The following is a 17,795-nucleotide window of genomic DNA, read 5'->3' on the forward strand; positions in this document are numbered from 1 at the left end:
GCAAGCGTCATTGCTTAGCAACGGCGAGTAAACAGCGGTTGCTAAGCAATGACGCTTGCGTTGTCACACTTGCTTGAATGTAGGCAGTTCTCTCATCAATGCAGCAGATTTGAAGTGTGCAAATCTTACGTGCCTGTTATTTGGCGGATCACAATTCGCAATTACTGGCAATGAAACTATTTAATTAACATGTAAAGAAGAATCACAATAACTCGCTTCCTTTGACTTATCAAAAATAAAGTTTTTTTTTATCTAAGCTGATCTACTGGCAGCGCCAAGCGTGCACAGAAAGCACATTTAGCAGGCAAGAAAGAAAAGCGGTAAAAATAGAACAGTCAATTTCTTTCTATAGCTCTATTAGGAAAAGTATTTTCACCATGTGAGGTCAAAGCAAGATGCTTCTTTTGTTTGTCGGTCCGAATTCGTATTTCAGACGTACGAAATGCTCATTTACAAAGTAAATGAAGATCGACTTTTTATCGTCCTTCTGCAAGGAGGAACGTGTTATAGGGACATGCATACATGACAGCACTAACAAAATTATCAGGCTTTTCGCTGTAGCTACATGTGACGCTACTTAATTTGTTATTGCCCATTTAAGGACGCATGTCATTATTTCAGAAAGTATGACTTCGAATGATAAAAGTACAAAAAAAGTAAAGCTATCCCTGTACCAGACCGTGAAGGCCTGGCGTTGAGGCTCCCACACTATCTAGACAATCGGCTCAAAGATGGCGGTAAGGTTGTCAGTCTTACGCGCCGGCCGCGCTTTACTCCCCAGGAAAATTATTATTTAATTCCTGGTACTCATTTCTGTTAGAGGTTGAGTCGACCCCAGAGCCATATTGAGGCTGGAAGGATTAGGTCAGCTGAAAGAATCCAATGACCTCATCGGGATTTGAACCCGCGACCTTCCGGCTTGTAGTGTAGTACCTCAACCACTACACTACCGTGTGCCCCCTATCTTCGAATGATAGGATGATAAATGAATAATGAAGTGGAAATGATATGGAAGGAAGCTGCAGTTCCCTAATTTGAGGTACTATCCCAACATCGGCTGTAAAACAAAGAAATATCTCAATCAGGAGAGCCGATCTCTGGACTGAAGCCTCAAATCGGGACCTCCGTAACGTGAAACAGACATGCTGACCATAGACTACAACGTCCGGAAATGAGACATCGGAGTGTGAATTCGGTAAGGAATTATCGACTTTTATTTGACAAGTTATTTTACTTCTCCAACTATAATTAGAATGATGAAGTCAAGGAAAATGAGGTGGGCAGGGCATGCAGCACGAATGGGAGCAAATAGGAATGCATATAGATTATTGGTGGGAAAGCCAGAAGGAAAGAGACCACTGGGAAGACCAAGGCGTGTGTGGACAATATTAAAATTAATCTTAGAGATAGGATGGGATGGTATGGATTTGATGGATCTGGCTCAGGATAAAGACTAGTGGAGGGCTCTTGTGAACACGGTGATGAACCTTCGGGTTCCATAAAATGTTGGGGAATTCGTGAGTAGCTACAGAACTGGCAGCTTCTCAAGTAGGGCTTAGCTCCATGAGTAAGTAAGTAAGTAAGTAAATTATTTTGCGATCCTTTCCGTAGTTCAGACTTTACAGCGTCGAATGGCGAGATGGTACATGAATGCTGGACTGGGAACGAATGTGGAAGGAAGTGGTCGTTGCCTAACTGAGGTACTATTTCATCATTTGACTGGATTGACTGAGGATAATCACGAAAAATATCAGTTATGGAAAATATCACAAGACCGTACAGAGGGATAAGGGGCAACCAAACCCGAGAAAATGAAGAAAGGTTCAAGGGATATGTGATTTCTGCGGTCTATGTCAACATTGTTCAAAAGTAAGTGAGTACCGGTAAGCGAGAAAATGAAGTCATAACTAACCTTCAATAGATTTTAGTTCTATACTAGAAAGTTACGAATCAAAATTAAATTTCTCCATATTTTAATTTAGATCCCTCATAACAAATTTATTCGAAATTCTTTTCTAGAATTTCAAAGATTAAAATATGCTTACGTACGAAAAGACAGACTATTCTGCCTATACGCCCTTCATTTTATACAGTCAGTCTAAAGAATGCTTGAACACAGCTGATATACGAGTAAAAATGTAAGTAAGACAGAAATGTGATACGCTGAAATCTGTCTGGAAGTTTTATCTCACAACAAGTGGACACAATAAAGCCGTTGATTCATGTTTGGCTATGGGGACACACAGCGTCTGATGACACACACTTTGACTCATCTTTATATATATCATCTGAGTCTGGTTACACGGCCTAGAGACGGAGACAGTGTGTGTCAGGATAATTCCGTGTGCCAGCGTGATTTCTTTCAACATTTTGTTTATAAAGTGAGAACTCTACGACTGAGGTGTATGTGCAAGTTGAGGAATGAGAGAGTAAGGGTATATTCGGTTTAGTGTTTCCAGTGACTTCAGAAAAATCATTTAATAGACAAAGAAATAAATGTTACCTCATAGCCAACAGCAACGGTTCTTTTTACTGCTGTAATAACCAGAGAATTGTCGTGCTAGGTAGAACTTCATATTGCCGACACCTACATGAAAAGGCTGGTGTTACTTATTTATCTCAGAGTCTTCTTGTCTCCACGTAACACCCAGTAGGTTTCCAGTGAAGCTGGTTCCCAAGAGACAAAAGAGAATTATTAATTAGTGGCCGAGGTTCTTTATTGGAAAGGTAAAGTTGCCATAATTAAGTACCACGTCATGACGACGTGAGGGAATTGGAGGCATAACTTCACACATACTTATCCTCGACGATGGTTTCAGGTGAGTAGACTTTCACGTTTCGAACGAATTACCCCCGGGGAAAAAGCCCCCGGTACCCAATAGACAGGAGGTTGGATGGACTCCAAAGCCATTGTGCAGAAGAGGAAAGTGTCTTTCACAAGAAGAGAATCGGATTCATATTCTTCTCTCGTCTAGCTCTTAGCTAATTCACTGTACCGACTGAGCTATTCTGGCTCCTTGTTGTTAGAAATCGAACGTTAAATTTCAGCACTTATTATTATTATTATTTTTGCCGGTCACGGTAGCCGGGCGGTCTAAGGCATGTACTGTCTTCGCTCACCCGGAAGCCAGGATCGTGGGTTCGAATCCCACACAAGGCATGAATGTTTGATATGTGTATGTGTGTACTCTGTGCTTGTGTTGTCCTGTGTTTAGGTAGAGGCCTTGTGATGAGCTGATCACTCGTCCAGGGATTCCTACCGGTTGTAAAATCATCAAAAAGAAAAAATCAACCTCGACCCCGTAAAGGTATAAGAGGAAGGAATTAAGTAAGTAAGTAATTATTGTTGTTGTACGTATTATTAGTTTAAGAAAGAAATAGAGGAAAACAGACAACCCAGTTCAAAAAAATAATTCCGAAATAAATAAAAACAGGACAGTGAAATAATCGAAAAGCCTGTTGGATCCTATTGATAATAAAGTGACCATTTTTTCTTGGCAATTTTGGGGCACTCTTGTCCGGCGAAGTCAAAGAAATTTTGGGTGTTCTCTCCACATCGTGTTTGTGTGAAAATATTCGAAGACTTTCGTAACGAGTAGTTCGATGTCTACAGGCGTGGAACCAAAAGCTGTTTTCCCGCAGTTATGGATGATATGCGCGTGGCAGCCAAAACAAAATATGTTTCTGTTTAATTCGAACTTCATTCTATTTCAAAACTATATAATGGGATAGTTCTGAAAAACACAAAATAGACACTACTGTGTCAACATTTGTTTTATTAGCTGTTGGTGGCAACGCTACATGTTTCGACCCTCTTCTTGGGTCATCTTCAGGCTTACAAGAATACTAGCATTAGTTCCTGAATTGCGCCATTAATCAACATGAATTCATATTATGTTTGTATGAATTTCTATGTTAACAAATACATTTTATTTTAAATGTAGTTCACATATAATTGAAACTTGCCTTTAAAATTTGACATTAATAAGATAAAACTTAAAATTAAAATAGCAATTAAAAATATTTATAACTTATAAGTCTTATTCAGGACTTTGTGACCGCCACATGTCCGTGTATGTGTTGTTGGTTGTTCCCCTGTGTTAGTGATAGTTTCTTAATCCTATACACAGTCTGTAGGACCCCTTAGACGGGGGATCAGCCCATCGCAGTGCCGCTATCTACACACGGAACAACACAAACACAAAATAAATGCAAGCAGACATCCATGCCTCGAGTGGGATTGGAACTCATGATCCCAATGTTCGAGCGAGCGAAGACAGTTCATGCCTTAGACTGCGGAGCCACCGTGACCGGCTTCGATCTGGTATTACCTACTCAATTCTTGATTTATATTGAGAGAGTTTTTCTAACTTCTTGAGAGAATTGGTGATCTATAAATGACGTAGAATCAAAATATCGTGGCCTATTTGAGGTCCTACAACGGAATGTTCCTCGGGGGGCGAGAGAAATCAAGTCTGTCAGAATAATCTACCTCGGGACCAAGATTTGAATACGAAACAAAGGTAACCACTCGACCGAGATGGGCGGTGGACGGTTACTTGCCCTGCGGTGAGTGCTTCCAGCAGACCAGCAGAGTAAGGAATCAGTTCTGACCTGAACTATTGTCCTCATCATTAAAACTCACCCAATCGAACAAATTGTGGATGGGAAGACAAAATCTCTTGTTCTGTCCGACGATGTACACGCACAGGTGTCTCTCAGAACTTGGTTATTAAGCGTTTATGTATCACGACCCGGAAGAATATCCATACTGAACAATCAAGGTGGGTTTGGATCACACCGTAAGTTTCTAAAACTGCCATTCATATTTCAAGCTGTCCGCAGAAAATTATTACACCAAAGGTTTATCTGAATGAAAACCTGTTCTAGAAACGCATTGTATCCAGAAGTCTCCATGTTGCTGCCACAAAAAAATGTATATACGCCGTTCCACCGTCATTTTCTTCGACTCTTCTGGCATCCATCTTTTGAGAGAATAACACTACACACCGGGCATTATATTTCATTTGAACTTCGAAAATATTCGTACATAACCTCTATTAAAATGCCGTACACATGTGTTTCGGTCACTCACACTTTTTGGGCCCCTCTGTATATCGAATGCCAAAACATCCTAAGATATCTGGAACATAATTTCAGAATATAAATAAATATTTTGTTTCATTAATTGTTAACAAATTTTTAGCACACACAGTAGTAAGAAAGTAAAGCTATTCCTGTAACAGGACGTGAAGACCCATAGAGTTGTGAGATAATCGGCTCACAGATGGAGGTGAGGTTTTCAGCCTTACGCGCCGGCCGCCCTTTGACCCCAAAGAAGATCCCTGGAACTCATTTCTGTTAAGAGTCTGAGTCGACCCAAGAGCTATAGAACTGCTGAAAGGATTAGTAAATTGAAAAAATCCACCTCATCGGGTCTCGAACCCGCTACCTTTCTGCTTGTAGCATAGCTCCTCAACCAACTACGCTACACAGTGGTGGTGCATAAATGTATTATGATCCATAAAGCATTAGACAGAAACTGAGGAGTAGTCCGGTAGAAGTTCACAACAGCAACAAAGCCGCTTGCTTCATCCTTCTTGTTGAGTGCCTCCATGGCTTATTCTCCGATCCTGAAAATGGAGGCAATATATTCCTCCGAAACGTCCGCGAACTTCAAGCAGACTACATGACGTCAGATCCCAGAAGATAGATTTCTTCATAGTTACCGCTGTGAGAAACTAAAATTCACAAAGTACAAACTTGTTCTGTCCTCTATTAATGAAGTTTAAGATCGGCTGCAAAAGAGTGTGTTGTACCATCAGAGAGCAAGTGAATGAACGCTAGAGGAAGTTACATAATGAGGCTTCATTATTCCTGCTCTGCATCAGAAGTTATCAGGGTGATTAATTCAGTGAGGGTTCAGCATATCTGAGAGAGATGAAAAATGCATACACAATTTAGTTGAAAGAAAACTACTCCGTATAGTTCAAGATAATACGTATAATAAGAAACTATTAACTGTCATTCCAACTTTCCTCGATCTTTATTCTGCTGCTTCATCTTTAGCACTCTCACACGAGAATAACCTATAGTTGTGTCTTATATTTACGTGTTATCTCTTAATGCGCTGTTTTTCTATAATCTCCCCACAAAGAATATCCGTAATTCGTTTGAAATGCCTTAATTATGTGTATATTCTGCACAGGATTTGAAGTTGTCACAGCGGTGGTTATGAAGAGTACAATCTTCTGCGATAGAGCGCCATGTAGCCCGTTGAAAGTAACTGATGTCTCTGAGGATCATGTCACCTCCATCTTCAGAGTAGAAGAATAAGCAAAGCAAGAAAACAACGCGAGAGCAGGTGGCGAACAAAGCCCAATTTTTTAGACCCTGAAGATGGAGGCGATATGTTCCTCCAAAATGTCCGTTGACTTTCATCGGACTAAACGGCGTTGTATCCCAGATGATAGAACTCTTCGTGTATATATTCTGTTTAATTTCGTGTAAAATTTGACGTTATTTAGGATCTTAATTCCAACACAGAGCCGTTTACATCTCAACACGATATGACAGTAACAACTTTCTCGCAGTTGGGTAAGTACAGTGTCGCTCCTGCCTCGTACTCGGGAGGTCCTTAGTTGACTTCATGAAACAGAAGTCGTCTTTTATTAAATCTAAAGTTTCACTGTCCTTTATACTTTACTAAAGGAAGACATTTTTCCAACGATATGTATTTGTAGTCTGCCGAAGGGAAGCATTGTATCTTTGCATCATGATACCATTAAACATGTCTTTTTAATTGAAAGGGGGCACACGGTATCATAATTGGTGGAGGCTCTATACTACAAGCCGGAAGGTCGCGGGTTCGATTCCTGATGAGGTTACTGGGCTTTTCAATTGACCTAATCCTTCCAGCCGCACTATGGCTCAGGGGTCGAAATCAGCCTCTAACAAAAATGAGTACCAGAAATCTTCCAGGGGTAAAGACCGGCCGGCGCGTAAGGCTGACAAACTCATCGCCATCTATGAGCCGATTGTCCAGAAAATGTGGGAGCCTCGACATCTCACAACCCTATGGACCTTCACGATCTGTTACAGGGATAGCTTTACCTTACTTTTTAATTCGTTTGGTGGAATAGATTCAAATCAAATAATGTGATATTACTGTGGCCAAATATAAAATCATAAATATATCTATAGAAAGTATAATTGAAGTGACAATTTTCATTAGACTGTTTAAAATAATGTGAAGGGTAATACTGAAAGTTAGTTTCTGCAGGAACTTAGTTTGGACATATGAAGAATTTACGAAACATTTACCTACAATTTAAACGTCACGTCATCCCTATTTTCCCTTAATTAGTCCTTGCATGAATTAAAGACCTGCCAATGCTTCGGCAAAAACGTGATACACTTGCAAGAGACCGCTCGCTGGCAATTATCTCCGTCCCACTTGAACGTTACCGCTAGATTGATAAGTTATTTATTAGCATCGCTGAGGACACTCACTCCGTATGAACTGCGGAGAGAGTGGAAAGCAGAACCATTGGTGAGTTGGGACAGCTCAGTCAATAAATTGTGTGGCTACGGACTGGACTGGTTAGATTCCCAGCAAGAGCAGAGATGTCTACGTTCACCACTAGGTCCAAACTGGCTGTATTTCTGCGGCTTACCATTTCTCCGCCTCTAAAAGTGTTGAAGCGGAAGTTTTACACTCATACCCCACTTGTGATGACGTCAAGATTGTGTTGTTTTAATCCACAAACAAATATTTCGGCATTAGGCCGCGCCATGGCTCAAGCGGTTAGTCGTTGGCTTCCCACCGCGGCGGCCCGGGTTCGATCCCGGTTTTGATCAAGTGGGATTTGTGGTGGACAAAGCGGCGCTGGGGCGGGTTTTCTCGGAGTACTTCGGTTTCCCCTGCAAATCTTCATTCCACCAAATTCTTCATCATCATAATCACCCGGGGCAGGCTACAATAGGCCGATCAGTGGCCGCCGTGTCGAGTGGACCCAGTTTGACTCCACCCCCCACCCCCACTAAGCGAATTAAAAAAGAATACTTCGGCATCACACGACGCTTCAATGTAGAGACAACTTTATCCGTAAGTTTGTAGTGTAGCTATTCAGCTAGGGGATATGATACGTAATGACGCTATATCAACTGCAGAGCCTATTTATGTTGATTTATTGTGAATTTTAAATGATAGGAAATGTACAAATCATGGATAATGTTAACTGACTCCCGTGTAAAAGAATGAAAACCCCATTAAAACAGCAGTCACGATATAACCAGGATTCAAATACGAGGCATACAGCCCATTAATTAATGTTAGGCTACCTGTCCGTTTTCTACCTTGTTGTTCTAACAAACTTAAATGTTTAAACACAACATTTATTTTCAATTGATGTCACTCCAACTTTAATCAATGTTACATATACACAAGGGGTTTATGCATCCCTCGTTATGGACCCTGATCTAATACAAATCTATTAAAACGAAAAAAATATATACAATCAGAAAACTTACAAGCTTATGTTATATGTTTATAATAACATAATTAAATTTCAAATTAAAGATTATATTCCAGTGATTTTTTCAATTGTAATTTAAATTGTATTAATAGCACGTGTCCATACATCCGTGTGTTTTTTGCCACTGTCTCTCATTGATTGCTAATTAATCAACAGTTTTCGTGAAAAAAATTCGATCCCGGGTCTGGTCAAGTGGGATTTGTGGTGGACAAAGTGGCGCTGGGGCAGGTTTTCTCCGAGTACTTCGGTTTCCCCTTCCAATCTTCATTCCACCATTGCCCCACAATCGCCCTCACCTATCATCTGCGGCTGGTACAATAAGCCAGAAATGACCGCAGTGCAAGGGACTTAGTCCCATCTCACTAGCAATAAAATTTCGTGAAAATCATGAGAATATTTTTCTATTAAATTAAATCGCTGCCCTTCACATAAAATCCATATACTTAATTGAGACCGTTCGAATGTTTTTAGGGTGTGGCATACATTTATAAGGCCTGCAATGATGTTTTTGCAAAACTATGGAACTGGGTCAGTTCTGTGGGTGATTGAAAGTAATTGGCCAGCGGCCGCACGAAATAAATCAATTCCATGTCTCTAACGAATGATCATTTATACTCTACTTTCGAAAATCCCACAGACATATAAAGTGTTCTTAATTATCAAGTTTCATCACCACTGTCGTCGTCTTCAAAGTGTTAATTTTATGCTTCACGTAGAATCTGCACAACTAATATTCAAAAACTTAACTTTTCTTTCTATAAGACTAATTCTAAAAATTACACCTCAATAAGAAAATTATTGCATTGTGTTTTAATTTGAGTTAGAAAACTCGTCAGGAAATAATCAATTTTTCCATCGTCTGAGCTAGTACATTCCATTCATCCCGCGTCTATATAGAGAACTATAGGGTCTAAGTAGACAATTAAGATCAATTTAAATATAGAATCTAATAAATAATCACGAGAAGTTATATATATCTTATCCGCCCAAGTTAAATTTTAGGAGCATGAAATTCTTCAAAATAATACAGAAATTTTGAGTTCCTACCTCACGGAGAACACATTGCATCTCCTTTAGAAATCTGTTAACACTGCTTAAACAATCGCTGTTTATTCTCAGCATAATACTAAAGTGATAAATATACTCTGAGGGTAAAATTCAACGCATTTTAATGATAAGGCGAATTGTGCTCACAATAATGTGAGCTTTAAAGTTTAATTGTCCTTGTTTTTTTCAAATAATTTTTCCAACGGTCAACAGTTTCGCTTGTTACATGAGGTTAAAACGTTTTAAACCGGGTCTTAAGTCATTATTAACAAATTCCTTCAATGACTCAGTCTTATTTCGGATGCGATTTCATCATTGCTCTTTCTCCGATTCCCCCGAATAAGCTGATTAGTAACCTCAGTAACCTCAACACATGTTACTGTCGATCATCGCCCACGAATGCCTCCTCAACAAAGTTCCTCCACCCTTAATTCAGCATACGTACATACCAATCTTAGACTTTACACCAGCTCGTACATTTCTTATCATACAGATACGTACTTTTTCAGAAAATTTTGTTAGTTTTCATAGCCTCTAATCAAAATGAATCAGTATTAACTATATATAAAGGGCCGCGCCAAAGCTCAAGCAGTTAGTCACTGGCTTCCCACCGCGGCTGCCCGGGTTCGATCACGGAGTCTGGTCAAGTGGGATTTGTGGTGGACAAAGTGGCGCTGGGGTAGGTTTTCTCCGAGTACTTCGGTTTCCCCTGCCAATCTTCATTCCACCAATTGCTCCACAATCACCCTCACCTATCATCTGGGGCTAGTACAGTAGGCCAGAAGTGGCCGCAGTACAAGGGACTTAGTCCACCCCACTAACAATAAAAAATATATTGTTATTTTTATTTGGTGCATTCTATCGATGCTAAATGTGTCAAAAGGCTATGAAAACAAAATGCGTGTAACAGAGGGAATGTTAATATTCTTTACATCTTTCATGTATCTCAGAGCTGCCAATATTCCAAAAGTGTTTTTACAGTTCTAACTTCACAGGTACTGCATAGACCATATATATGTTCCTTCAGTGGTTTCCGACTATATTTTTCTGAGACTTAAAGATGGCTGGAGCGTAAAGATGACCACTGACCTCCTAGATATCTAGCAAGTGTAGAGTTTTACTCCGAAGTTTCATGTGCATTTTCATGACACTGGGTTCATATCTCTATACAACTAACTACAACTTTGTTTGATACTGGCTTTCATATTGCACATATATTTGCATGCATAATAAAGCGACCAATAGCAATGCGAGTAAACATAGAACGTGAGGTGTTCTAATATCTTGCATTCAACAACTAATTACTTATTTATTTATGGAGCTGAGCCCTTCTTAAGGAGCTGCAAATTCTGCAGATACTCAAGAATTTCCCAGGTTTTATGGAACCCGAAGGTTCATTACCGTCTTCACAAGAGCACTCCACTGGTCCCTATTCTGAGCCAGATTAATCCAATCCATATCATCCCATCTTATCTCTTCAAGATTCCTTTTAATATTATCCACCCACTTACGCCTTGGTCTTCCCAGTGGTCTCTTTCCTTCTGGCTTTCTCACCAATATCCTATATGCATACCTGTTCTCCCCCATTCGTGCTACCTGCCATGCCCACCTCATCCTCCTTGACTTGATCATTCTAATTATACTTGGAGAAGAGTACAAGTTATGAATATGAATAAATATACGAGTGACATGTTGGTTAGGTTAACATGTGGACTCGTAACAGACCAAGGAATGAGGCTTGCCTTATACTCGATTTCAGGAGTCGTGACAGATCTTGTTTCTGGACGACAGCAGATTAATAAATTCTAGGCCAGGCAGTCGGTTAACAAATTTATTGTTGAAAGCTGGTTTCCCATGCGTCTGCTTCAAGTAAAACGAATACTGTTGCCATTTCGTGTCACCGACCCAGCATTTATTGAACGCTATGCTTCAGCAGTTTGACTCTTTGCTAAGAGAAGGAAGTGAGTTCCTTTATAGCGATTCTCCTGTTCAACTTAACTGAGAAGTCAAGAAACGAAACGGTAGGAATTTATTTCGTCAACCAACTGATTGTGCTTGCCTCGGGGCGTTAAACCGTTTTGCTTGAATGTCAGCAGAACGATGCCAGATGGAAACAAAAATATTTTAAAGATTATTTATAATGTTACCTAAAATATCACATAGTCCAGAACACAGTAGATGTGTTTAAATTATTTGCTTAATTAAAGAAATATTACACAAGATTGGCCGAAGTTCAAGCATAGATTGCTGTTCGAAGGTGAAGAATGTTTATGCTGCAGATATCCAAAGACTTGATTTAACCTGAAATTTCATGGCACAGAATTCGTGTCTTATCCGTGCGTCTAAATTTCCACGCGCTTTCTCCATCCATCCATCCAACATTAATGAAATCTTTTTCACAAATAAAGAAAAAATATTACTTAATACCCTTTGGAAAGGTATTCTATAAAAATAATCGTGACGGAATACATTTGGTGTGACCCAAGAGATGCTAATGATATTTGAAAAATATCTGGCACAGAAGGTAAAGGTAAGGTAAAGTAGTTCTTGTGCTTAACTAATTAAGCACGATGCCATGAAGACGTATGGTGGAGTGGAAATATAGATCCCCATTTTCTTTATCTCGGCACTAGCTAGAGGTGAGTGGTCAGTTTCATGCCCTTGCCGCTTTACCCCCGGAACCTATTGGATGGGACGACTTGGAGAAGAGAAAATTCTTGCCTCCACCGGGACTCTCGGTCGTCCAGCCCGTGGCCAGTCGCTATACCGACTACGCTACTCCGTCTCCCATTTAGAGAGAGACTATAAGGAATCTCAGAAATGTTTCTCAGTTACCACCTCATTTGGTTTACGATGTTCACAGCAAATAATCAGAAAATCAGGGAATGAGACAAGTTCCTCAGAGCAGTAATTCAGTTTTTGTTCTATGATTAGATACACAAGACTTATGGAAGTAGAACAGACTTCTGCAGATGCAGGCTTTCTTGTAGGTCTACACGCATGTCAGAAAAATCACATACGTCAAATAAATATCCAATTTTTTCCTAAAATTCATTTTCTAAGTTCATTAATTTGAACACAATGTTCCTGAATTATACACTGTTATTTATTTTCTATGGCCGCCTCTGTGGTCTAGTGGTCAGAGTTCCTGGCTACAGATCCAGAGATCCCAGGTTGGATTCCCGGCGCTACTAGATTTTCTGAGAAGTAGTGAGTATGGAACGGGGTCCACTCAGCCTCGTGAGGATAATTGAGAAGCTATTTCAAAGAATTAGTGGCTGCGGTCTAGGAACCCGGGATTTACGGCAGTGGGGATCCATCACGCTGACCACGCGACACCATCTATCCACTAAAGTTGGCACTAAATTCGCCGACAAGTGGCGGTCGCTCGGTCGGTATAGTACGCTTGCGGACTACATGCCACGGAGTTTTTCATATTCTGTTTCATTCCTTTGGCTCTGTATGTATGACTACTACTTACTCCTAAAATCTTTATGAGTCCACTGAGTCATTTTTATACACTGATTTCAGATGATGGCCTCACTCTCGTATGCATACCATTCACATAGTCTTCTACCCAACTGGTGCCCGGATGACGCGACAAAACGTGAAACTGACCACTCACATCTGTCCAGTTTCGAGGTAAAAACTGATGGAACATTACATCCACATCTCTTATACAAATTTTACGAAATTGAAATTTGATCAATAATTGCATCCATGTGCCTATATTCCATATTGCCATACACACCGAAATTACTGAAAGCGAAAATGAGGCGTTAGTTAGATTAGAGGTTTTCAGTGTGGTGGAGATTTATATTGTGATATTGTGTGCTTAATTTGGTAGGTGGGTAATAGCGTTTCAAGGAAACATATTTCCTCAGTCTTCATGATATTTCTAACCTGAATATGAGGGAAATAAGACAGCGCAAATATGAGGTAGAATGTCTCAGCGTTGAGGTAACAGCTACGTAACTTCTTTCCATTGGCCAACTGCTACTATTCCGTATGCCTGATTTATTAATATAATGCCGAATTTCGGTATGTATTCCAAACTATTTCCTAATTTACTAACAACAGTCTCCACTGATATTTCATAAATAATTATATTCATGTTTCATTAGCCTTAAGGCCGCGCCATAGCTCAAGCTGCTAGTCGCTGGTTTCCCACAGCGGCAGCCCGGGTTCGAGCCTGTGTCTGATCAAGTGGAATTTATGGTGGACAAAGTGGAATTTGGGTAAGTTTTCTCCGAGTACTTCGGTTTCCCCTGCCAATCTTCATTACACCAAATTCTCCATCATCATAAGCAGGTACAATAGGTCAATCAGTGGCCGACATGCCGAGTGGACCCAGTTTGACTCCACAAATCACTATGTGAATCATTAGCCTTCATTTATATGTTTTGATCCTTCCCTGCATTTCATTATTTTAATTAAAGAATGAAAATAGCGTATAGAATACTGAATAAGCATATACGCTTATATCCACCACAAATACGTATATGACTGAATAAGTAAAGGTAAGGTAAAATTGTCCCTGTATTTAACTAATTAAGCACTACGCCATGAAGACGTATGGGGGAATATATGTATAGATCCACGTTTTGTTGACCTCGGCACTAGTTGGAGGTGAGTGGTCAGCTTCACGCCACGGTCGCTTTACTCCAGGGGAAAGAGGCCTCGGTACCCATTGGATAGAAGGCTGACTGAATAAGTAACGAGATAAATGCGTAAAAACGTGAACTGATATATTATTCAAGTTCTTGATTTAAGAGTACAGGATAAACTTACCTCGTTTCTGCAACTTGACCATAACAGATAACTGGTCACGTTGATGTAGAATGCCACTCTACATATCAGGCTGATGTGGAACGCCAACCCTCCACCCTGCGAAATAAGTCTCAGATTAGTATCTGAATGGACGCAAAACAAAGAAATTACTGAGTCGACCCTACTATTGGATTGGATGCTGACTGATATACTGATGTTAGGAATTTAGAAAAAAAACTGCTGTAAAGGGAGGAGGGATGACTTGATTTAAATGCAGATAGAAGGAAATAATGAGAAACATGAAGAGCTGCATCCAGAGGAACGTGATTCCTAACAAGCGTCGACTTGACCAGCACTACGTTCGATATACAATTATACCGCCAAAATGATAGTGTGTTGTGACGCCGTGGTGGTTTCCTCATTGTTCAAACTTCCATCCATATTCAACAATAATTTCTCAGTCTCAATTATTTGCAAATTTCATGTTCATCTTTGCATATTTTATCACTGAAGAAAAAGCTCTTGTTGAAGAGAATTAAAACTAGATATATGGATCACACAGGGGCCACGCGGTAGCGTAGTTGGTTAAAGCACTATGCTACAAGCTGGAAGGTAAGTCCCGATGAGGTCATTGAATTTTTCAATTGACCTAATCCTTCCAGCCGCACTATGGCCCTGGAGTCGACTCAGCCTCTAACAGAAATGAGTACCAGGAATCTCCCTGGGAAGTAAAGGGCGGCCAGAGCTTAAGGCTGACAACCTTACTGCAATCTGTGAGCGGACTGTCTAGAAAATGTGGGAGCTTCGACGTCTCACAACCCTATGGTCCTCCACAGCCCGTTACAGGGATAGCTTTACATTTTGCATGACTCACTCGAAAATTAAGTCTCTTCAAATGACGTAAAGCACATTCATTAACTAATACTGAGATAACAACAAATGTAAAAATTCAGGTGGCGTAGTTCTAAGTGACCTTGTTATTCTCTCAAAACATATTTATATTTACCTATGTATTGGTATGTATTGTATGTATTGTATTGTCAGTTTACTTCCATCCGTTTGTTTGGAAAGGGTGAAAGTAGAATTAGCTGTTATTTCCCTTCATTCTGCATTGTCAAAGCAGCTGCTAACATCGTGAGTAGCCTGCTCACGAAGTAATTAGTATGCAGCACTTAACGTCGTAGTTTCACTAATCTAGTTCAGATTCAGTGGCCAAAAGCTTCAACTGAGATTCCAGATTGTTCATTACTTCTGTTTTATATCTGACTAAAAGAAAGTGCTCGTAAAATAAGTTTTCAGGGAAATCTGTGTTCGAAGGTGAAAGTATTAAGGAATTTGACCGTTTTAATGGGCCGTAACCAACAAATGCCTCTGTAGGTACATGGAAATTTTTGTTAAACGAGACGAAATTTTACCAGACTTTTCAGAAAGATTAGAATTATTACAAACTTGTACATGAAATAAAATTTCGAGCCGGTGTAGTCTAATCCGTAAAGTAAAACGTCCATAGGTTCTGAGAAAGGGGTTACATTTTGGACACAGGAAATGAATTTCTCTTCGTCGACATACTATTTTGGCTTAAGGTCAACTCTTTATCTAATAAAATGGGTCTCGGATGCTCTTTCTTCCTAGAAGTAAAGCGGCCGAAGCATGAAGGTAAATATATATCTCCATATAAACCTACTGCCAAGCTTAATATTTAGGGGCGTTTACCTCGAGTATCCAATACGTCTTCATGTCGTGTGCTAAAATTACAATTTTTAGGCCTAAAATATTACATTTTTGTTAATAACGTCAATAAATTTTGTCTCTGACGTTCCTGGACTTGACGTAGCCTATACTTAACCCTTTAAAGCCCAGTGATTATTACACAAGGGGCCCAAAGAATATAAACAAACCTTAACAGAGGTTATCTACAGATACAACCGTAAAGTTGAACCGAATATAATATACGGTGTGTAGGGTGAGAGTTTCTCAAAAGATATAATATATAAATAACAAGAATCTTCCCTCATTCTTAACTTGTTGGTTTTCATTGCTTTATCAGAATTGATAATAAAGACCCGTTTCACACTGTTATTCCAGTTGCAGAACGAACTAAAGATTAAGAGCTACCTGTGATCTGATCCAATTTTTATGACCTTAAAGTGAGAAAATAAGCGGATATTATATTTTGGCGCCCTGTTGCATTAGTCGAACACTTGATGTTTATATTTAATGCAGTCTTGCAAAAATAAAATTTCCTACATTATTAGTTGAAAACCATGTTGTCTATGTTTCATATAATTTACAAGATATTTCGGTCATGTGGGGCCATCATCAGGCAGAAATAATTAATTAATTCTAAATAGAATTGATTTTCTCGATTGCTATTATATTGTCACCTGTCGCGGCAGCCGAACGGTCTAAGGTATGCACTGTCTTCGCTCGCTCGGAAGCAGGGATCTTGGGTTCGAATCCCACTCAGGGCATGGATGTTTAGTTTGTGTGTGTTCGTTTTTCTGTGTTTGTGTACAGGTAGAGGCCTTGCGATGAGCTGATCACCCTCCCAAGAAGTCCTACTGAATGTCTAAGATCTAGTAAACCGAAGCGAAACGGAGAATTTCATGGAGGTAGGCCAAGGTCCAAATTGGGGCTGTAGTGCCAAAGGAAAAAGAATGATATTATCACGTGTCAGAGCGACTATAGACGATGTATGGACTGGTAATTAGATTTACTGACCTCTTTTTTTTTTCCTGCATTCATAAGTCTCTACTGCATATAAAACTGCATAATGAGGAGCTTCATACATTGTACTCTTCTCCAAGTATATTTAGAATGATCAAGTCAAGGAGGATGAGATAGTAGGGAATTAACACGAATGGTGGACAAGAGGAATACATATAGGATATTGGTGGGAAAGCCAGAAGGAAAGAGACCATTGAGAAGACCAAGGCGTATGTGGGTGGATAATATTAAACTGGATCTTAGAGAAATAGGATGGGATGGTGTCGATTTGATTGATCTGGTTCAGGATAGGGACGAGTGGAGGGGTTTTGTGAACACGGCAATGAACCTTCAGGTTCCATAAAATGCTGGGAAATTCTTGAGTAGCTGCAGATTTGGTTTCTCCTCAAGAAGGGCTCAGCTCCGTAAGTAATTTTTTTTAATGTAGTAGGGTGGGACCAAGTCCCTTGTACTGCGGTCAGTTCTGGCCTATTGTACCAGCCCCAGATGATAGGTGAGGATGATTGTGGGGCAATTGGTGGAATGAAGACTGGCAGGGGAAACCGAAGTACTAGGAGAAAACCTGCCCCAGCCAATTTTGTCCACCACAAATCTCACTTGAACAGACCCGGGATCGAACCCGGGCCGCCCGCGGTGGGAAGCCAGCGACTAACCGCTTGAGCTATGGCGCGGCCAAATTTGCCACTAACTTCGCCGACAAGCGGCGGTCGCTCG

The 17,795-nt window shown here is 40.1% G+C and overlaps 1 long non-coding RNA gene across 1 annotated transcript in view; it reads right to left on the minus strand.

The window, feature by feature from the left end:
• Positions 1–17,795, minus strand: part of LOC117282773 — a 188,064-nt gene that overhangs the window by 29,020 nt on the left and 141,249 nt on the right. The window contains exon 3 of the long non-coding RNA XR_004513634.1: positions 14,376–14,471. This is a non-coding gene — a long non-coding RNA (uncharacterized LOC117282773). The remainder of the gene's footprint in view (positions 1–14,375; positions 14,472–17,795) is intronic.

The sequence above is a fragment of the Cryptotermes secundus genome, unplaced genomic scaffold (assembly GCF_002891405.2).
Source record: "Cryptotermes secundus unplaced genomic scaffold, Csec_1.0 scaffold94, whole genome shotgun sequence".
Taxonomy (NCBI): domain Eukaryota; kingdom Metazoa; phylum Arthropoda; class Insecta; order Blattodea; family Kalotermitidae; genus Cryptotermes; species Cryptotermes secundus.